This window comes from Melospiza georgiana, chromosome 2 (assembly GCF_028018845.1).
Source record: "Melospiza georgiana isolate bMelGeo1 chromosome 2, bMelGeo1.pri, whole genome shotgun sequence".
NCBI classification, from domain to species: Eukaryota; Metazoa; Chordata; class Aves; order Passeriformes; family Passerellidae; genus Melospiza; species Melospiza georgiana.
Window position 1 is genome coordinate 59281707 of NC_080431.1, and position 24482 is coordinate 59306188.

The window sequence follows — 24482 nt, forward strand, 5'->3', positions numbered from 1 at the left end:
CCTGAAGTCTTGTATTATCTTCAGGCATTACCTTCAAGATCTTTAACCACTCTCACTGCTCTCCTCTGATTCTCTTCCAATTTGTCATCATCTGTCTTTCAACTGCAGAAGCAGAAATGGATATAATATGCCAGTGGCAGTCTTGCCAGCAGTAAAACCAGAGATGATTTACCATACTACTTCTGCTCATGTGGCCACAGAATTACAGTGTGAGCATATGCACATCTAAACTACCATCTCTCCAGAGCCCTTCACCATCTAAAACATATTTTCTTTTGAGCCTAGCTTATCAGTCAACGAGAATGTTGACTGTCCTGTGAATCCATATTCAATCTTTTGTAATCTATACATTAGTAGAAATTGTCTTTTTTTTTCCTATGTCATTGTTGAAAATGTAAAAATTTGACATTTGAGATTTGACAACACAAAGGTGGGAGAGTGACCAATACAACAGAGGGTTCTGTGCAACTCTGTGGAAGTACCGCAAGAGGCTGGAGAGATGCAAAGAACTGCCTGAAGTTCCAGAAAAGCAAATACAGGATGCTGCACCAAATGACCCTATGTCCCAGGACATGCTGGGGGAAATTCCTGGAAAGCAGCTCTGCAGAGATGGACCTGGGGGTCCTAATGGACAACAAGGTGCCCCTGAGCCAGCAGTGCCCTTGTGGCTAAGAAGGGCGTTGGTGTCCTGGATTAGGGTGGATTAGGATGGAAGAGCAGTGCCAGCAGGTCAGGGGAGCTGATCCTGCCCCTCTACTCTGCCCTGGAGTGCTGTGTCCAGTTCTGGCTCCTCAGGACAAGAGAGACATGGAGCTCCTGGTGCAGTGGAGAAGAGCAAGGATGAGCGAGGGACTGGAGCATCCCTCTTACAAGGAAAGGCTGAGGGAGCTGGGCCTGTTCAGCCATGGGAAGAGATGACTGAGGTGGGACCTCATCAGTGTCTTTAAGTATGTAAAGAAGAGTGCCAAGAAAATGGATCCAGGCTCTGCTCAGCAGTGCTGAGCTACAGGACAAGAGGCAACAGGCAGAAACTGATGCACAGGAAGTTCCACCTGAATATAAAGAACTTTTTTACTGTAGAGATCAACAAGCACTGGAATAAGCTGCCCAAAGGGTTGTGGAGTTCCTCTCACTGGAGATATTCAAGATTTGTTGGTTTCAATTCTGTGTAACGTGATCCATCATGACCCTGCTTGAGCAGGGAGGCTGGACCAGATGAACCACCGTGGTCCTTTCTTGCCAGACACATCTTGTGATTCTGTAACTCTGAGATCCACTCCTTAGAATAAAACCTACCTAATAACTCTACTAACAGTTTATATTTGTATTTTGAGACTCACATCGTTCAGTATTTGTTCACATGTGCTGTGATGACACAAACCTCCAATCTCACCATACAGAGTTGCCAATCAAATGAACATATATCAAAGTGTCACATGCATTTTTAGTTTTCCCTAAAATATAAATAATATAGAAAGCCTTAGAATTCTACTCCATGCAGTTGGCATGTTGGCAAATTTTATCATTAGTTTACTGATAGCTGCTGTTTAGAGTTTCCTTTTCACTCTTACCATTTAAGCTTTGAAGTACAATCACTTCCAGTTGCCAGCATTATTAGGAATGTAATTTTTTACATCAGCATTGTTAATTACCCAGGAAAACAGCAAATGCTACGATTTTACTGCTGTAGCAGAGTTTTAATTATTATTGCTGAGAGAAAAACCACTGGAAGTAAAGGACAACTAAAGGCAAGATCAATAATCAAGGCTCAATTCAGCAGCCCCCACACAGGAACCTGCTGCCTTTGAGTCATCGTGGGGTATATAAAACAACTGCACAGATCTTCAGGAGACTAGACTCACACCTTTCCAGAATGGTCACCAAAAGCCAAAGAGAACAATCTGAGAAACTCTGAATCAGAGTCCACACCTACATGCATGTATCTGAATCAAGCTCTGAGATGCAGATTTCCATGTAGACGCTCTCATCAATAGCTCCAATAAACATGATGCAGCTGGACCATCTGTCTGTAATAATACAATGGGTTTTGATGCTCGTGAGAAACTATAGTAACAACTTCAAAATCTCATGGCAAAAATGAGAGCTGACCTAAGTACAGACTTTACTTCACACCGAAGCTCAGGAAAGAACCAAAGACACTACACATCAGGATCAACACCCAACACTTAAAATATGATTTTTAAAATGCCATCGAGAATAAATTTGTCACCACTTGCAACTCAAATTTGCACACCCAAATTTTCTTACAAAGGGGATGTATATTTTTCCTCTGTTGGATGTGACTCATCTCCAGTTTACCATCTCAAATGTTAAGATACCACCATGCACACTCTAAAACACATAATTTCATCTATGTCATCTTCATTTGCAAGTATGCTGCTCAGCTATAGAACACCTTGAGTACTGTGGCTCCCAGAACTCTCAGCCCTCCCTGTTTCCTATCAGGGGAGAGAGATCTTCCAACATTTTAGTAGCTTTGGATCTACCATGAAGAAAGGAGAAAGAGAATTCTACAGATTATCCCTCTACAAGCATAGTGAAGTGCTGTTTACTCTCTCACTGCAATGAAAAAAGATGAAGTGTAGCAATGTGGGATCATCTCACTCAACTTTACTTTCTAAATCCCCTGGGCTGCCTCTACAGAAGATGAGAAGACTGCTGTCTAAGATATGAAGCGTGAGTCACTCTTTGCGAGTCCATCTCTCTCCACTGATGACAAAACCAGTTACTCAGTTAAGACACGACATACTCCATAGGCAGATGAAAGGTGGCAAGAAGAAGCTCACTTAAATGTCTGCCCTCTGGAGTGTGCATGAAGCAGAATTATATTATTTCCATTTTAAAAATGCTAAACGTAGAAAACAGTGCATTAAAGTCCCCTGTGGATGTAGATTAATGAAGCATTCAAAAACTGCATAGAAATAAAGCTGGAAGAAGCAGTGACAAAGCAGAGAGCCTATACGGAAATTGGAACAGAATTCATTTAACTAAAATTAGGTGGTTAATACAGTTTCAGAGACTTCAGAGGCAACTGGAATTCCAGCCCAAATTCCAGACAGTTTCAGAAAGCTGTGAGTCTCCCAAAAAATCCTAAATAGTATCTCTTAGCTCCACAGAGACATCTGAGGTATTAAAGAACTCATCAAATGATAATTTGCACCCATAGGCAGGGTGCAAATTTTTTTTTTGCAAATGAATCCTCTCTCTAGGGTAGGATTCCTTTTGAGCTGAAGACACCTTATATTTCACTGTCCACATGTGAGCCCAAGCTCCTACTACAGCCCGTGGAGATCTCTGGCTCCACCAGCTGCCTTAACACAAGCAACTAGTTGCCACTCCAGAATAATAAAGACTCAGGTCACACCTGCAATTTCCATGCAGGAGACCTGAATAGCCTGGGAAGGGTCAAACACATTTCCAAGACAGAAAAACAAACCCTGCAATGTCATAGCATGGGCTAGGTGCTACCAAATTCCTGCAGTGATAGCAGAAGTAATTCAACACAGGAGCACAAGCTTCATAATCTGACCAAGTCCTACTGTGTCAGAGATTGTCCACTCTATGGCAGGACAGACCTATACAGTCTGAATCACTACATGACAACAATGCAGTAATACTAAGACATTTGCTTGCCTGACTACTCCTCTAAATCCATGATCATTAAGATCTTCCTGAATCTGGCACTGATATGGATTATTCTGTGAGTTCTCTGTATTTATATCCATCACGATGCACAGCCTTCACAAGAGCAAATCAAGAATTGTAATTGGAACATCACAATTCCATAATTTGTGTTCATTCCTCCAGAACAAGTTTTCTCAATTTTAAGTTCTATGTCTTCTGAACCACTAATAACAACATTCATTTCACAAATAAATTGCACTAACACCTTGCTCTTCACGCTCAGATGAATTATCTTGTTTTAACTGTCTATTTATGTATTAATGAAACTGAATTGGAAAGTGTTACTGTACTTGACAGTGGTGAGGGGACACCTCCAATCCTGTGTTACAGTTCTGGGCCTCTCACTACAAGAAGGACACTGAGGGGCTGGAGCATGTCCACAGAAGGGCAACGGAGCTCAAGTCTGGAGCCCAAGAAGGGTCTGGAGCGCAAGTCTGATGAGGAGCAACCGAGTGAGCTGTTTAGCCTGGAGAAACTGAGGGACAGAGAGAACCCATCATTCATTACAACTCCCTAAAACGAGGGTGTAGCCAGGTGGGGGTCAGTCTCTACTCCCACGTAACAAGTGACAGGACAAGAGGAAATGGTCTCAAGTTGTACCAGGGCAGGTTGAGATGGGATAGTGTCACTGAAAGAAAGGGTTGCCACAGGCTGCCCAGACAGGATGACATTTCCCAAGTTAAATGATTCTATGATTCTATGATTTAGCAATACAAAGAGAAGAGTTAATTGAAAAGAGTGTACAAAGGAGTTTTGATTAGTAGAAACTGGGATAATATACTTCCAACAAAAATATCATTACTCAGTTCTACATCAAAAGCCCTGCTGAAATGGAAATAAATATTTGAATGACATGGGAAAAATCTATGTATTAGTCACAATGTGCCTTGTACCTGGAAGGGGAAAATGTGCTTTTTCACCCGTATCATCAAAACTAACTATTTTAATCAAAAGCTGCAACAAATGGATGACATATTTAATGTAAGTTTCACCCTTAGATCCTAAGTTAGTTTTATGCACACAATCTTTGGGCAAACATTCTGTTTCACAATCAAGCTATATTCTTAATACTGGGTAACAGATACAGGTATGTAGAAATTGCTTACAGTTCTTCCCATATTTCAAAACTAGTAAAATAACATCTTCATATATAAAGCACAGGACTTTTATATTCGTTATATAGTTACTCTGTTTCTCCAATTATTCCTTCCCAAATATATAGTGTTCCAGTTTTACTTTTACAATCTGTTAGCCAACATTACCACAGATAATAATTTCAATTAATTTAGTATTTTTGGCCAATCTCAACAACTTTGCAATAGAATTAGGCTATGTAAGTGGTACATAGAACACCAAGTGAACTTTTTTCAGTCTACAACCACTCCATGTAACATTTGCTAGAATTACAGCTCTAAGTATTGCTCACACATCTGAACTACACCCTTTGTTCCAGTTCCTTTCTCAATAACCATTAGCCACTGTTTTTCACATTGTGCTGGTCATTGGAACATGAACAGGAATGAATTTATGGCAGCCACACATTAGGCACAAAACAGTATCATTCCTATTTTAAGAACTGGAAACAGAGATATTACAACATGCACAGAAAAAGACAAATTAAACTAGATACCCCAAGTTGTAGACCAGTGTATTAAATCCAGAATAAGTGCCTCTGTTTAATGTGATACTCACCTCTACAGAAAAAATACCCAAAAAAGCATTAAGTATTTGTCTGAAGGCACAGTGCCTAGATAGAACATCATTTTTCCTCATCCTAGGCAAAATAGTGCTTTGCTACCATGAGAATGAAAGGGAGAAGGCAGCCTGAAAGCATGAAACTAAGCCACAGGCATCCAGATGCATTGCAGGTACTCCAAAATATTAGCAAAAGGGGAAAATAACAAACCTGAAAGATAAGAAGGCAAGTAAGAGTTATTTTTACACTTTGCTATTGAATTTTAGAGCAGATGAAAAGTCTTGGAAGGCTTTTACTTTCACACACTGTATGCACAGGCAATAATGACCATTATCAGTTAGATTTGCAGCAGGGAGACACAGTGACCACAGTGTGATGGAAGGAAACAAAAACCCCTTGATCCCACTGTGTCGGGCGGCTGTTGCAGGCAACTCCTCCTTTGAAGTCCAGAAAGCTGAGACGTGAGGGCACAAGCCCTGAGTTAAACCTCTCTCAGGCTTACCCTGCTTTGAAAAGGCCACCCACTGGGCCAGCACCCTGCGGCATGGCAGCCAGAGAGAAGGCAGCTGGACTGCACAGAGCACTCTGCAAGCCCCACCAGTACCATCAGAGGCTGTGCAAACACAGCACACACCCTTTGGCAGGGACTCGTCTCACCCCATTTTTGCCATCACCTGCATCTGAAGCACTTCCTCAGGTAGGGATACCTCTGGGCCACAACTCACTCAAGCCATTTTTAATGCCCAGATGAGCCAGCAAGATGAAAAAGTGCCTGTTCCACTCCACTCACCACACAGACAGGCTGGCACAACCACTGGAGCCGACATCCCGTCCAAATAAACTAAAGCACCGAGAGACAAGTGGGCTGGGAAAGCAGTTCCAAGTCTCATGAGATGCAAACAGTCTCTGAAAATATAAAGGTCATCTGGAAAAGAATTAAGCAGAATTTGACTTTGTGAAGCAATGGGAGACAAGATAAAAATAGCTTTATTTCTGACAACAAGTGCTTCTGAGACACTTGATGTGTTTAATCATTTTCCTTTACCTCTGACAGAAAAGATTAATTACGGAACTGCACCAAAATAGTTCAAGGAATGTTGTGACCCATGTGAATATTAAAGATATGAGAGATTCTTAAACAGAGTACAAAAAGAAGATAAAAGTACAAAGCAGTACTCTTGAGTGATTTAGAGACAATCCTGCAGTACTGGAGAGAACTAAAATAGTCACTGATAAAAGACTTGAAATCTGGGACACAATGCTCAGGCAGTATTTAGGGGAAGACCAAGATAAAATCATTGCCATCAAAATTGCTTTGGGCGTGCTGGAGAAACATAAACATACAAAAGCTCCAGTACTGAGAATGACCTACAAAGTCCTCTACCAAAACATGAACCTCTTGTAAGAAAGGCCAGGCTCCAATCATCATAATCATATCCAAGTATAAAAAATACAGATACAAGGGAAAACACATGAAGAACTGAGTTGTAATCCAGAAAAGCAAGCACACTGAACTGCCCAAGCTGTAGTGAACAGCACAAACCAAGACAGCACCACTTTGCAGGAGCTGATATTTGTCAGACAGTTGAACAAGAAGGATAAAAAAAGCACCATGACTTTGGAGAAACTCATACTGGGAATGATGGTAACAATTATGACAACTGAATACACCATTATCCAGGAAAACGAATGGAACATTAGTGGATTTTATGCCACATTCTGGTTGGAAAGAATGATGCTAGAATCAGCAGTGAGCAAAAATGTTAAGCATATAAAACTATCACAAAACTCACATAAAACTGATATAGCAAAAACATACACAGAATATATAAAAGTGATAAAGCAATGCCCAGTCAGAGCACTGAAAGTAAATGAATGCTAAAAACCGAAACTTCCAATCTTTGTAATAGTACTGTCAAGGAGAAGGCATCCATTATGACTTCAAACCTGTGGTTTCATGAAGGTTTGTACAAACTGGATGGAAAGAGGGAAGAGAAAAAACCAGCAGGAAGAAGAGGAGTGCCCACAGAAGCTGTCAAACTACAGAACACAGCTTTAGAAGGCCAAGCCACAGAATTCATGCCTCTTCCTTGTGCTAAGGCAGAAGCCAAATGAGAAGACTATTGCCCTCCAAAGCAATAGTGAGGAGGACGACCAAAGTAGTACACATAATCTTTAGCGACATCAGTCTTAAAACAAGAAACTACTTTTAGTTAAATACAGAATCAAAATAAGAAATAAACATACAAAACAAATGTCTCCCATATATTTAAGGGTAAAAATTCTGGAAGAGGTGCCTAATGTCAAGCATGTTGCTTTGGTAGATGCATATAGGGAAGACCAATATTCATCTGTTCATATTTGGTCCCTCAACATACCTCTCTAAATTTGCTAAACCAGGTGTTTCACAGGGAGAAATAATGTACTTCTGATGGTTTAGTGGAAGCATGTGAAGAAAATTGCTTTGAAAAGTCTGAGCTGCTAGCAGAAGCTTAAAAAACCAAGATGGTGTGTTAGAAAGAAAACTTTTCTTGGTGAGAGATAGAGGTAAACACAAATAAGACTAAAGTCCATCATCATGTGTCCCCCAACAGATAATGAAATGACAAAAAAATTTCAGCTTGCTGGACCTAATCTAACTAGCTAAACCAAAAACCCAGCTTGGAAGAAAGCCTATAGCTTGGTAGGAATATTATAGGATAGAGAAATCAGGTTACTCATTACCACCATCCCTGCACTTAAAGCACCCAGAACAGATGCTCTGATGCTCTGGTGTTAATAATTAACCCTTGAATCTTATCCTGGGCACACCACTAGATTAAAAATAAATTGCCCCAAACGCTCCTGGAGAGGTATTACAACATTTTGAGTGTGACTTAATGCTCCCAGAAGATAGACAAAAAGAAATTGCTGTCATGCTATTATTACAAGAACATCAAATGATACTGGATTTGGAAAATCCATGTTTGTAGAGTTGGGAAAGTCAGACTGGCAGTCAGAAATTATTCCTGAATTGCATTAATGTGCTGCCCTAAAAGCTCCAGAAGTTCAACTAGAGATGAATGGCTAGTGGCTTTTCCCTAATCAGAGTCTCAAAAGAAATTAGACTGCAAGAATATGGCAAAGTGTTTGAGTCCAGGCCATCAACCACAGAAGCAGTAAAAATATCTCCAAACCATGGAAAAAAGCTTACTGGAGTAATAAATAATTGCACAAAGATGAGTTATTTCTGATGCACCAATCTGGCCTATCATAAAAGCAGACAGCAGGATTTACTGGATAATGGTTGGATTTTGAACAATTAATTCTGTTACACCATAAACCACACCTGTTGTAGGAAAAAAACACCAGAATCTGGCAGAACAGATTTAGCATATGCTGTCTTTGGGATTTTGTTATGAGGGAAAGGATGAAAAGAATTTCCCCCTACATTGGCACGGCAGCAATACCATTTTAGAAGCATCTAGTGCCCCAGGATTTCACTGTGCTCTAGCTTTATGCAATATTCATATCAACCAAACATGGAAAAATTTACCAGAGGCTGATCAAATCCATGTAATTTCACGAACAGACGATGAATTAACCTACAGTCAGATTCAAACACCACTGAAAGAGTGAATTATACAAGTATGAGCCGTATATTTGTACATGGCTGTTCGCTTCTAAGTGAACTGATGAACAGGTCAAGTGGTACATTAAAGTGAAAAATCTTTAGGAATAGATTAATGACCTTAGAAGGATGAATGAGGAAAAATTACTAAGAAGCTCCTTGTGCTACAATTTCACATATGCTTTTGCGAGTTTTATTTTCCCCCGGCATTCTGTATCGGTGTTTGCAGATTAGCCTTTAACCAAGTTTTTAAGAAGGTGCAGGAATAGGAGCGGAAGTTCAGGACAAAACCTGACCTCAGCAGCATTCAAAAAGGCTGGCACAGGTAGCCACACTGGGGATGCTGTTCCAGCATGGCCACTTCATTTGCACTTTGTTACCCCCTCCAGAAGCAGCAGAAGTTATGTTATTGTAAAACCAAAGGAGTCAGTCAGTTCACTGTACAAAGTGAGCACATGGTGCTCCTGGGAGACTTAAAGCAGTGACTCAGAAACTACAGAGTGGGTGAAAGGTGCAATTACCAAGTTCGGCACAGTTAAGTGCATGAACAGTGTGGGCTCAGCAGAAGAGTGAACTACAAGAAAAGTTGGTCTCCAGAGCATATCATGGGGATCTCATCCAATTTATTCACAAGAAAAGTCACTTCAAAGAGGCTAGAGCAGGAGAAAGGTAGCTCCCTCTGGGAGAAAATATTAAGCAACTGCTACAGAATTATTTGATGTGCATCACAAGAAATGTTTCTAGAAGGTAAACTAGATCCTCTTTCTTTTCAGCACTCAGATATCAGTTCCATGGTTGCAAATATAAAATGAAAGATCCTTAATCAGTTTCACAACAGACCAATACTGCAGTGCCCAGGTACATCAAATGGCTTCAGAAGGTATTTCCAGATAAATGTGATAGTGGATAGCTTTTCCTACTTTGAGTTCCTCTGTGAGAAAAAAACAACCAGGGGATATCAACACTAAAGGAAATGGAAGTCTCCATCAGTGGAGGGTACAATGAGTAATATGAAGGCATCCAGCTCAACATAGTTGTCATAGGAATCGCAAATTCAGTCATCATATATGGAACCAATATATCAGAACAGAGCTCTGTGGTACGATATAGGCAAATGAAAACCAGAATGAAGAAGACTTGCTAGAAGCAATTGCTGCAAAATTCTTTTTAAACCAAACATTTGGATTTTTCACGCCCAAATCCTGTTCTATCACTTACATGATAACCTGTGTTTGCTATAAGCTTGGACACTAAATTTAACCATTCTGAGATTAGAACTATGCAGCAATGACAACAAGCTATCAAATAAGATGGAATGTCCTATTCAGCCCTCTAGATGGATGCAGAAAGCAGCACATCAGGATAAGCAATATAAATTGAAGGTACCAGTTTCAATTTTCAGACAACTGTTTAGATTACAATTTGACTAGATGTGAATATACAATTCTTCCTTCTTTTTCCAGTCAGTCTGAAACTGTTTCTGTCAGATTCAGTTGTGTTTCTATGCACACATGATAAAAAGCAAGCACTAAAGGCTTATCTCCTTGTGTGAAACCTGCCTGAAATGATCTGGCCTGGGCACATGTAATAGAAATGACTGAAGTGATTTCAATCACACACTTTTAAAAGGAATGCTCAATTGCAAACTCACTGAAACTGTACAGTAAATTAACTTTAATCCAGTGACTTTTGGAGTAGCTTTTGTGTCAACTTAGATCCCACAGAGAACCTGCCTAACCAGGACCCACTGCTACAAAAATCTGCATGTGTCATCTGCAGATCTCTGAGCCAGTGCAAACGTCCTGGGAGTTCCACAACACAAGTGGCAGCAGATACCTGCTCCAGCCACTGAACCCCACCCCTATGAAGAAGAAAGCAGCTCCCGACCTTGACACCTGGCATTAGTAGTCAGAAGGGTTAATGTCCATGTATGACCTAAAATTCAGTTGCTCAAACAGAGCCATCCCAGTACCATTTGGGATGGTCTGGCCTATCAAGATATCTGTACAACTCATGACCTCTGGAAAACCTTGTCTTTTGGACTGGCAACTGGAGGCAAGACAGACAGGATAGTCTAGGCTTCTCAAATGGTACACATTTATTATGTGTGTGCCACTTCTTTTGCCCTAGTAGCTTCTGAACAGGTAGCTCTGTGAATGCATGAACTTCTGACTGTTTGTCCTGAACAATATAAGAATGAATCAAAATCTGAAAGGATTCAGAAAAACCAAGAGGGTCTAAGTAAGACTTTTTCACTCCAGAAGCTTTACACCAGCAGCAGCCCCTGAAAGGCTGACAAGATGAATCATAGGACCCTGCAGATAGACAAGTCAAGCAGAACTGAATGACTCGTAATTGGTGGTCTGGATGTCTCAGCAGTCTGTCCGTCTTTGCACCAGCACAGTGAACCACAGGGCTAACTGACAAGTTTTAATTATTACAATGGTTATTACTAGCTGTAATTCTTCCTTAATGTTACTGCTTCCACTAAGCTAGGCTATGAAAGGAGGATCTGGGAAACTATAGGAGGAATTCAAGCTGAATTCAAGTTACTCAGCATGCTGACATCTCGTCAGTGAGGATACAGTCACTGGAGGAGGCAGACTTTAGTCAGGCATATTTATTTTGAGGAATCACTACACTCCTCAGCAGCCACCAAGAAGATAAAGAGCAGCTATTCAAATCAAAATTCAGAAGAGGAAAGATAAATTCCAGTGCAAGGAAAGGTGGGGAAAATGAATCATTAGGAGAAGTGAAATTCTTGGGGTACCAGTTTTTTAAATTTGAGCAACAACATGAATCAAGAGATAAAAGACAAAATCGGGCATTCAGTTTTAGACTGGAAACAAACTTTGAATCTTTGCATTTCTTCAGCAGCAAGGATGATTTATGTGCATTTATCCATTTTTTTCAACAAGCTTTTGACTATACTGCAGTCACAGATTAAACTAGATTCAATTTATACCTACTTTGATTTAGGAAATACATTTAGAATCTCATCCAAAGCGTGCTGAAACCATGAAAATACACTTTTGAGGTATGAGTAAGTCCCTTTATGTCTGTTTCTAAATGCATGTTTAATGGTAGGTATAAAATTGCTTTACTGCAGAGATGAGTGTTAACTCAAAAGTGTACACATAGAAGTTTTCCTGCTTTACTCTTGTAGTCGGCAAACAGAGTAAGAATCGCCATTTCCAGTAAAAGCCGTACTCCTGTAGAACAGATAACTGCATCAAACTAAAAGTATTTAAAATTAAATATTTAATTCTTACTTAATAAACAAAATCTTCATATTTTTGATTTCCTGTTGAAATTAAACTGTTTCACCTGTTTGTAAACAAAGAATCTAACTTGTCTGGATAACATCATAGTGAGGAAATGTTTAAATGTTGTTGATAAGAAGCTGAATGCTAAAAATTGATATAAAAATACCAGCTACAGCTGTTTCCCTTTTCAAACCACATCCCATACTTTTTTATGAAGCAATACAGGATAAGGGGGGTTTACTACATCAATGTACTGCAATCTCAGCCGTATCAATGAAGAAAAAGATCACAGTGAAACACCTAAAGTTGCTTTTATCCAGTCCTTAGGGAAATAAAATAAATTCTAAAAGAATACAGCAAAAGAAAAGGAGGTGTGTTGTTAGAGTGATTGCTTACTGAGCCACACAGAAAAGGGCGTGCGCTGGTTAACACACAGTTGAAAATGTTAATTAGCTACTGCTCTTTCAGCAATCCTTGTTTCGGCCTCTGTGCTCTCACCACAGTACTAGACACTTGCTAATCAGAATTAACATCACATTAACAGACTGAGGTATGCATAAATATTCTGTCAACTCCATAAATTTTAAACATTCTTAGCACATTTAAAGTTTAGACTTTACTCTAGCATCACAGTGAGCACTCCTGGGGGCCTCGCATGTGTTCTTTTTTAAAGTGCAACTTAACATATTTCACTGCTCTCTGACAGTGCACTCATTTTCTTTTGGAGATAAAGCAGTTGTCCCTCTTTGATATTGGGGCTTCTTTACATAGGAAACCTACAAAATATTATTTTCCCTTTGGCTAACACTGACACTGTTCAAAAAAAATTACTCCGTTGAAGGAACAGGCACAAGGGGAAACCAATAAATTTAATCTTTTGTCTACGATATCAAAGTGCAGTACTAAACTTCAAATTGCTCTAGAACAAAGTATAAAGCCAGTGATGACAAGACACTTGTATACATGAATGAGAATCATCACTGGGCTAGGAATACAAAAAATGAAATGCATTTCTATTTTCATTCCTACTGATTTCAGATATGACTAAATACTTTTTCACCCCCCAGCTATTTTAAATATAGATACAAAAATATAAGGACACATCTTAACTCATCAATTAACTCAGAGCTTCAGGTACACTTTTTAAGCAATTTGTCTAAGATTGGCCTTTATTTCTGTATAACCGTGGAAATTCCGCCAGTATACTGCAGCATGAAAATATACTATATCAAAATAAAGTAATATTTTCAATTATTTAAATAAAACATCTTTTGGGAGAAATCCCAGTTTTAATATCGAACCACACTAGAACAATAGAAATGCGAGTTCACATAAATCTTGTGGCAGCATGATTCATTCTCCTTTGCTGAGGTACAGAAATTCCAGAAAGTAGCACTGCTCTGCTTCACAGTTACCATGAGGGCAGGTATCTTAGCAGTTTTCAGGAGGCCATGTACAATGTGGTAATTAGGTCAATATCTAATCATGAGATAGATGCCTGTCATTTAAATATTGCCTGTTTTAAAGGAAGGCAGTTCAAAGGAAAAAATTTGTATAGATCACTGTTTCTAAGTAAACTGACCAAAGAGTTATGCAGGTAGAGCAAAAACTTACAACAGACTTCTATGAAGACATCCATCTAAACACTTCCAGAGCCACAGAGGTTTTTGTAAGAGAGGTCAGTGTTTGCCACAGTCCCACTCTCAGACATAAGAATGAACAGCAACACCTCAGGCTAAAGCACAGAGGAACAGGAAGAGACATAAATCCAGTGCCTCAATTTTTTTTACATACTCTCTTTAATTATTATGACTTCCATATACTCCAGGCTTGTTAGATGGAAAAGGAGATTAAGTGTACCACTAATACAATGTGTAGCTGGTGAATTTCCAGACACAGTACCTACATGTACTTTAGCAAACAGCAGAGCTATTGACCCAATATCTACAGTAACTCACGGACCAGAAGGTGATGGACAGCTAGATTATACCAGGTGGGATCCTGCAGAGCAGCTTCCAGGTTAACTTTATCCAAAATCAACCCAAACCATTTCAGGCTATGAACCATAGTACAGAAATTTGTATTTTTTATCAAAATCAAATATGAAAATAATCTTTGACTTGGAGAGATCCCATATGGTGCAGCAAGAGCTGGTCATCCATTTTATCCTAGAGACAAAGGCTTTCAGTAGCCACAGCTATGCCAACACAACCTTCAACAAGTATGTAGTACAAAGGGTATTGGGAAAAAATGGGTCTAAGACAGCATACATTAAATCAGGATGACACTTTAGATATTAAGAAATTCACAGATTATACAGTTTATGTGGAACCATGATTCAATCAACGATGCTAGAGAAGGCAGAGCAGGGGGCACTGCAGCAATTAACTAGTTGCCCAAACACTAATGAAAAGCAAATTGTTGGCCTGAATTAGGGTGTGAAGGGCTCCAAGAGCCAGGTGTTTTTGCTGAGACTAAGGGAGGAAGGCAGGAGGCTAAGACTTGCTGAGACTAAGGGAAGGAGTATGAAAGGCAGGAAGGAGGGGGGTATTTGTAAGAAATTGCACTGCATTAACTGAACTTTTCACTGGAAGCTCTTTTATAGAGGAACACTCTTAGAAAAGAGCTAAGATGCTCTGCAGGAGACACACACACAAGTCCTTACTGCCTTACTGGGAGGAAAAATAATCTCTGTAGAAATGAGTACTGGGAAAAAAGCAAGGCTCCATCTATAGCAGTCAAAATCCACTTTCCTCATACTTTTGAGATGGAAGAAAGCAGAGATGTTGGAAATACTGAAGAAACATCAGGGATTTTACATACCTAATTTGAAACATAAAATAAGAATATTGGGATACAATTTACAGTCAAGTACATAAGATGCATTAGATGTTTATTATCAAATGAGGCACTGGACATATTCGGTATACTTCATATATATGTATATAATTTATATGTAGATATATATAAAGGTTATTGCTACTCTGAAAGTACTGCCTCTATAATCCCTCCTTTCAGGGATAACTCTGTGCTGCAGGAGAGAAACAGGAATGAAAGCAGAGGCCTTTCACAAGCCCAATTTACTGCAGACCAGGAGTTACTCCTGTTGTCAATCTTCCTATGTTCCTACAAGATGATATTTTCATTGTGGATCCAACAATGGATGTCACATAAAAGCATGAGACATTCTGAGTAAGACACTGCAAATGCTTTTTTAAATGATACAGTAAAGAGGAGACAATGATAAGTAATATTACCATGTTAGGGGAATTTTAACAGAAATACAAAAAATATCTCGCTGAAAAAAAAAATCATTACTATATTTATGATCCTGTGTCTACTATCTGGCAAGAATTAGGAAAACTGGATTATAAAATTAGGAAGAGCCTCAATGGTATCAGATTCAAACCAGTGCTTCTATGGGCAATATATGACATAATCCTATTCATAACATGATCCAGATTTGCTTTAACACAAGCTAGCTATTTTGTTCATACTACTCTCTCTGGAAGATGTCTAGAGAATGACACTTCACAAATGGTTTTCTTTTTCCCCTGACTTTCAGGCTGAATTTATTCATGGTCAGTCCAAACACTTGTTCTTGCAGCAAAACTTTCCCCGCACTTAGTTATTTCCTTTCACTTGTTTTTACCACTGATCTATTTATAGACATGAAGTATATTCTCTCCTAGTGTTCTTGCTCAGGTAAACAAGCCATGTTCTGGTAATTCCTCATCTCTGCTGGAAAAATCACCTGATACAGACCAGAAACAAATGTGTCTTTGTCACAGTTGGATTATATTTGCATCTGATGGTCATGCTGTGATCAGCAAGTTCTCTTCTTACAGAAAAAAAAATTGAGTCTTTCTTCTCCATCTGTTTATTATTTTGATTACCCTTTGCACTGGCACCGTTTCCTCAATTTTAGCACATGCTCTAACTAGTGAAGTCCTACCCTGTGCCAAGGCATGGGAGTTAAAATACATTAAGAAGTTCAGCTGTGAACTGCCCTTTGAGACTGATGCTTCTACTTTCAGCACAACTCACTATGACATTTGCTTTAGCAATTTCCTAGCTACTGCTGAACATTCTCCTCCTTCTCCACTGAAACAGTAACTCTCCATGTGCCACCATTTCAAGGGTCTTACTGAAAATAGAGTTGATTACATTTATCGTATTTTCTTTTTCTAGACAGTCAGTTATCACAGAAAGCTATCAGATGGGCCTGGCTTGCCTTCAATACTGTAAATTCGCAGCATTTTATGTTCATTGCACCTGCAGTTACCAACATTTATCTAATCCTCACCCTCATTAACCTTTCCTGTCTATGAATCCCAGTGCTCAACATGATCACTTTTCCTGACAGATCTGACAAAAAGCATTTTGGAAATGTAAATTTTTTTAACTCTCTTTTTCCCCACAACCTGATGGTCGTATGTCTTTCCTTGTGCTACTTTTTCTTAGGTGACTGGAAGATATCTGGGTTTTGTTTTAAAATAATAAGGTTTTATTTATTTTTAAGACCGGTTGCACATTTTTACATTTTCTCTGTAGCATAGCTAGTAAATACCTATTCCACTTCTTGATGTAGGGTTCTGTAAAGTCCTTGCAGAAAATAACGGGGCTCCTAAAGGAGAGGCATCTTCTGTTTCCAGACAGAAGGAGACTGTGGCAACTAGTATATGTTTGCATTTCCATATCAGTTCCAACTACTGGTAAAAAGACAATGTTATTTTAATGGGGGGGTTTTTTGTTTGTTTGTTTTGAGTTTTTTTATGTTTTAAACATTTTACAAGGACTGCTCTCTTTTATATTTTGGAAAAAAGCACGAAATGTTTTAAGTGCCAGAGTGGGTCAGCAGCAGGTAACTGGGAAAAAGAAATTAAGAGCTGCAGGATGGGGCTACTCAATGTCCATGACATCTTACATGGGACACCATGGCTATTTGCCTGTTCTGGCTTCACAGGACCAAACCGTGCTACTGACCACCCTTGCAGGGGGGAATATCAGCTGCTTTCCTGGGTCAGAAGAAAGACTCAGCTCCCTGCCCAGGAAAACCAGGGGACAGTATGTGATACAGGTCTTCCCCACAGACATGCAGGAGATACCACATGCTTGAAGCAGGGGAAACTCAGGCAAAATTTGCATTTGATCCAGACCATATGTCAGAGCTCACCCTCTGAGAAGTCATAGGAACTGAAAGCACCTCAAATTCTTGAGCCCCTCAGTATTCCCCTCCTCCATCTCTACTGAACCTCTCCACACTCTAATTAGACTAAAGGTGAAAGTCTGTCTGCAAAAAGTCTGGGCTTGAGTTTGTCACCATGGGTTTACCTACCTATACCCCACAGATAGAAATGGGACAATTATTGCATTTTTGCAATTTTTGCATTTTTGTCATAGAACAAGAGGTACCATGCTCACTACTCTCCATTACCTGGAAAAGGAACCTCAGGTGGCAAGCTCAAGTAGATTTCTATGGTGAACACATCCTAAGATTAGCTCAAGCATGATTGCTATCCCCTGCATTTACTTCCACAGTCTTCAAGGGAGATGTCTCCAATAGCAAAGCAATAGACTGCATGCAGTAGCAAACCCCTGCATTGCACACCTCCCTCTCCCCCATCACAAGCCCTCACAGAGAGCTGCTGCACAACCCTGGAGCTGCTGGCCCATCATGTCACATTACATAGCCCTACATAGCCATACAAAAGGATTGCAGGCAGCCAAGGACAATGTAGTCCACATCTTTACTCGCTAGCTGTGGTGCAGAGCCAAAGCACATACAGCTCCACCCTGGTCAGCCCAATGGACAGCTGCCTCAGAGCTGGAGAGCAAGTCCTAGCTGCTCTTCCCTCTGGGATCACTGGGAACGCTGCCAAACCACTTTAAAAGAAGCATCTTTATGCTAAACAACATTTCATAATGGTTACTGGAAAGCCAGCTATTGCAAGGCCAAGCAGATGCCAAACTGTGTCTCAGAGCTGATGCAAACACTGCCTGGAAGACCAGCACAATGATGATGCTTCTGAACTGTGGGACAGGAGTAATTTTCCATACCACAGCCTCACTCAAAAGTAGCAAAATGTCCTGCTGCTGACAACTGTAACTGAGGGTGGTAAACTCTGGGTACTTTAACACTGTGTTTTCAGCCATTGGATAAGTACCATTTGCTACTGATAATCTTTGCAGGTTGAAGACAGTCCCAGCTACACCCACAAATTATTTCCATGCTGTACAGGATACATGAAGATGAGTGCGAGGACACTGCAGGCTCTGATCTCCATCCAGCTCTCCTATGAGCCCCATGAAACCTGGCTTGGGAGCTGGTAGCCAACCAACACCAAAACAAATCGTTCTGTATGGGCCATATCCAGCCTTGGTTAGGCAGACTGGTCTTCCTTGCACATTCTCCTCTGTTCTCAATCTGGGTGACCCAAATGGATTAAAACATTATTTGCATATCTGCCAGACTACTCTTCAGTTAAACCATCCATTTCATAGTCAACAAAACATAAGACAGTTTTTTGACTTAGAACAGGTGTTTAGCTGTATCTGAACTACCATGCTAGGCTATGGTTGCAATAATGTACATTTTTTTACCATTTACATCAGCAGTGTCATTCCTCCTGTGCAGAACTACAGTGCTTTCATTGGCCACACTCCAGAATGACACCCACTGCCTACATAAATATATATATTTATATGTGTGTATATGTATATGTATATGTATATGTATATGTATATGTATATGTATATGTATATGTATATGTATATGTATGTGTGTCTTCTCTATGTATTCTAGTCTTTGAAAACTTTGAGACACAAAATGCTCTGGGATGGTGCTTCCAAACCTTCTGCATAGTTACTGCACAAAACAACACTGAATTATTTAGGGGTGGGGTCGACAATTAATCTTACCATAAACATAATGTGGGGACTGAGGATGTACTATTTTCTTACACTTTTACAAGAAGAATAGAAGAGTAACTACAGCAGGTGTCCAGCCTATCTCATTATCATTGAAGCAGTTCCAGAACAAGGTGCTTCACAGAAAAATCTTCAGCTGCTTGCACCAATCACTCAAAAATCTGGAACTGCTTTATTATGTAACCAAAAAAAACCTGCCTCTGCCTGGCAGCTTGTCATTGCTACTGTTTCTATTTTATGTCCAGTGTCAGTGTTTGTGTCACAGCAATCCTCTCTCTCTGACAGTTAACAGCTTATTTTGGTAAAAAATAAACTATGTTTTTCACATACCAATTAACTGCCTTGTCTCTGTATACCTCCCAGTATAATTTCTGCCCCATGACACTCAAATAGCTCACTCAGGCATTTATATGTGATCTTGGGTCTACAAAATGCTAGTATCCCACAGCTCTTTCCAGACCCTCCAGGTCTTTTCCCATATTGGGAATGAGCTGCTCCAATGTACATTAGATCCTTTCTTAATCCTCACCCTCTTTGTAGTTCAGTCTTCCATACTCACTTTGTCCCTACGAATGTATTTCCCAGGAGCACTCACTCAAACTGAACACTTCCAAAGCAAAAATAAGAGATTCAGGAATCACCAAGCTTAGTTGTCTGCAATATTGCAGCAAGCCTCTAGCCTCAAACACTACATATTACTGGCTATTATATGCTCCCTCCTGGAGAAGTGAAGGCTCCCTTCACAGCACCTTCCAGGGCTTAAAGGGGGCCTACAGGAAAGCTGGAGAAGAACTCTGCACAAGGGCATTAGACAAGGGGAAATGGCTTTAACCTGAAAGAGGGAACATGTAGATTGGATATTCAAGAGAAGTTTGAAGGTGGTGAGGCAGTGGAATGGGCTGCCCAGAAAAGCTGTGGATGTGCCATTCCTTTGATCAAGGTCAGGCTGGGCAGGGCTTTGAGCAACTTGATTTGGCAGAAGGTGTCCCTTCCCATGTGCACAAGTCTAGAAGATAAGCTGTGGACCCTCTGACTTTTATCATTCCTTTTCAACCATGAGCATCCATAACTCTTGGGTGTTCCCTCCCCCTTGAGGGTGGGATGTCACATCATGACAGGGTGTTTGGAACTAAATGATCTTTCCAGCTCCTTCCAACACAAACCATCCCATGACTCTGCTATTCTATATTTGTAACTAATGAGCCAAAAAGCCAATTCTAAGATATTTAACACAAAAAAAACATGCCAAATGCTTCAGATGTCATAGCAAGCCACAGGAATAAATCAGGAAAAGCAAAGATATCATCACAATCCTAAACCCTTGCAACAGAAGGCAAATTATTTAGGTAAAATAATTTTTTTAGTGGGAGCCTGGCCACGGCCCAGAGGAAGAGAAAAAAGAGGCCTAACAATACACAACACTGTTCCTTGACAATTTAAATTCTTTCCCGACCACGAGTCAACAAAAGCAGCTCCTACAGGCCACAATCAATATAAACCAGACCAATGCCCACCCCCTCTGGTTTCTACAAATCTATTCCAAATTACCAGTAACACAGGAAACATTACTCTCCAGAAGAGTGCAGCTTGGGTAAAGTGAGATCTCACTGGTGTGATTTAGGGTTCCTGCCTTTTATGGCTTACTCTTACAATGCTCTTGCATAACCATTTCACCACCAACCAATTTTGAAGAGGTCTCTTATTTCATTATCCTAAGCTGAGCTATGGAAAAAGGCTGTTTCTGAACTTCCTTGTGCTACACTTTGCTGGTTCTAAGAATCAAAATGACTGTGCCAAATTGATGTTGCTTTTATTAGAATTTTTCCCCCTTTTAAGCAACTGCCTCCTTCAAGTACCACTTTTCTTTTACCATAAATAGGAAAGAGAAGCTGGATAAATGACTGAATAATTACAGTTTCACACAAAAGTAGCACAAGTAGCCCAGCTACAAATATGAGACATGGAATAACCTCTACAGTGCAGGAATTCTGTCCTGACAGCTCCATTTTATTTCTTTCATCAAAGAATAAAAAACATCAATCTCCAGTTTCAGTAAGTCAGTCATATTGCAGCAGGTTAAACAGCAATTTCACAAGGGTAAACTGACCCAATTTGAAGCAGTGGGCACTCATCCAGTAAAGAATACAGAAGGTAGAGTGTGAAATGACTGACTGACTCACTACATCAAAATGATTTTTTTCAGTATCACATTAAAACGGAAAACCAAAACTTTCTACAGCAAAATAAAATTATTTATATTGTATTTCCCCTAGTTCACAACTTTTTCTAGAAAACTGAAGTCTCTCAAATATTTTAGTTTCAATGAATCAGCAAATTCCAGTTTCAAAGGTTTTAGATTTTTCTGACTTGCTCTAATGACATTATATTACTTGTGAATTTGGGAGGTATTAGTAAGATTAGAATGAGCAAGCTGAAATGACAGGGGGTTATGAAGAAAAAGGGATTATTTTTTCCACCAAGCATATAATTAAGATGCAAAACTGCAGTTGAAACATATTCCTGCAGCTCTGTTCCCTGCATGATATACCCCCAATATTCTCTTCCAAAACAAGAGACATGTTCATAGCTGGCAAGGGAAGCACGACGAAAAACTGAGTTCAAGAGCTCCTTCAGTGCATTTCCAAGGTCTTGCATTTCATACACAAAGATGCTGTTTGAATATGGGAATGCACATTTTCCTTAAGATTAAAGGAAAGCATCTGTTCAATCTGCGAATTTACTTAACTGCCTAAAAGTGACAGGGTTCCCCAAAAAGCTAAAGGGAAACTTGTTTTCCTTAAGCTCCTTTGAGTAACCCAGATCTAACGTATCATCCCTCCTTTCTTTAGCAGGTTACTCATGGTGTCCCCCACTCCCAGTGCTGGTGGCAACATGGGGACAGCAAGTGGACACCATAAGCCACGACAGACTTTGAAGGAGGCCCCATCCTTGTGAAGTATGGTTTGTGATCTCTGTAAATCGCCAGTCAGCTTCCTCAAAATAATTCATACGACATTTATTTAAAAAAATGAAACAGGGAAAAAACAAATCACCCTTGAGGACTCCAGGCCATCTCATTTCATGCTGATTTTAAATTTTAATGCTAAATACATACATGAAAATGGAGTATTGCCTCATAAACTCAGCTCCTGCATTCCCACTCTTGGCCAGTCACTCCCTAATCTCACCAGATCCTCAAACATTATCCGTTTTCCCAATACTCTTTCTTCCTATCACCCCATGTTTTGTTACAACTCTTTTTGGCTGGGATTTTGCCTCCTGAGGGCATACATAACTGGTCAACTGGTGTGGTGATCGTTCTCTCTGCAAGCATCATTTGTACCCAAGCTAACATTGCACTGTCACAGGAAAACAAATTAATTAAGTGTGTTACAAACAGCATGTCAAGCGTGTCACTACTGCACAGCCAGGTGTCAGCAGAACTTTCTTTTCAACCATAAGGTCAGATTTGTTCAATTGATTTTTAAGCAATATGTTCTTACTTACAAAATAAATTTTCATAAAAAAATCATCAAGCTGACAATGCAATATTTTTCCAACCTACTTTCTCAAAAGAAAAGACATGCTGCATAATTCTACCATTTCCATATATATCTGAGGAACCACAATTAGACTAATTAATCAATAACTATGTTCAACAGTTCCATGCCTGCAGCAAAAAAATTATTTCATTTCTTAAAATGCTGGAAGTTAAACAAACAAACTGAGTGAACTTTGGCCTCAACTCTGAAAAACAACTGATCCAGTGGAGCTACTACATATTCAAGAGAACATGAAAAAAGCTGACTGAGAAAAGGCATTGGAAAATCACTGTGAACTCTTACCAGAATGTGTGACCAGCAGCTACAAGTCTGTCCCCTTCCCCCATGCGACCATTTGAAGTCTTTCCTAGGAGCAGGATCAAAACAGATGCTACTGTCTTCCCAACTGTAAAGCAAATATCCTGTAAAATATAATCCCAGTGGTACAAACATTTTCTAGCCCTTCATAAGAGAATTAAACTAATAAACCTACAAAAGGATACCTTGGGTTGACTTTTGGACTCACAAAATTGCAAGGCATTTCCATAGTAGGATAGTCTCTCCCAGCCAATTGAACCATTCCGCTTCTTTAGAGCTGTGACTGAAAACAAAAATCCAATCTTAGCTGTCAGCATGAGAGCTAACGTGCAAGTAACAAACTGTGCAGACTGAAGTGACAGTGCCCTGGCACAGGCCCCTGTCAGCTCCCCCCACTGCTGAAGATTGTGTTGCAGGGTGTCTTGCAGCACTCCCCAGGCTGGCCAGATCCTGAGATGGGCAAAAGCCCCTGCCCTTTCCATCAGGCAGGTGTCACAGAGATCCAGCTGTCAGGGGGCACTGGAACCACTTGTGGTCCCAGTCCCTATATCAACTGTTCCTTTATCAACTGTTGTAAACAGCATCTGTAAAGATTTCAATAACTGGGAGAATTTAGAATATGGGTTAGGGTTTTTTTAGAATCAAAACAAAATTAAGCTTTAAACTTTTGCAATTTTTCATAATACAGAAGTTTATCTCTTCTCAAACTAAACATACATAAAGATGGAGCAACACAAATGGGCTTCAATGTGGCCAAATCCAGATATTCTCAAAGTCCTTTTTCTTATTCCAGTGTGCTTCTCAAAGGATACTCCCTGACAAATCTCCAGGGATACACACCACAAACATAACAGGCCAGGCTTCTTATGAGAGTTTTGTGCTCTCAGATTAGAGCTGAAGCTACAGAAAGCCAGAACCTGCCATCACTGACAGACTAAACAAATGCTTACTGTTACTATAGACTGTATTTTGTTCTTTACATTGAATGATGTTCTCAGATTTAGACCATGCCTTATATCATTCTGTTAAGAATTCGGCAAAGCAAAGAGGAAGATTTCATGTTTACTGCTACTGTCACCTCCACTGCCACCAAATGCATCAAGTTTATTCTCCCAAACTGCTCTAGCTGTCTTATAAGATTTTTGTTCCTACCATTAATACTGAAAGGCCATTCCAGCAGCTTTCTTCCAAAGCTGTTCATGACTTCTAAGAGTCAATATAACTGTATTTGCATCCTTTTGTGTGTGCAAGCATATGGTTTTTAATTCTCAATTTTCTTCCTGTCATTAATACTTATGTTCAGGAGTGTAGAAAGCGAAGGGAGACGACTCATCCTCTGATCAGCATCGAACTCCAATTTATTGATCCACCAGGCACATTTTATAACAGTGTTAATTAAGCTCATACATATTGCA

At 39.8% G+C, this 24482-nt stretch overlaps 1 protein-coding gene across 1 annotated transcript in view; it reads right to left on the bottom strand.

The window, feature by feature from the left end:
* KL (klotho) overlaps positions 1 to 24482 on the bottom strand; it is a 47942-nt gene that overhangs the window by 15970 nt on the left and 7490 nt on the right. The window lies entirely within an intron of this gene.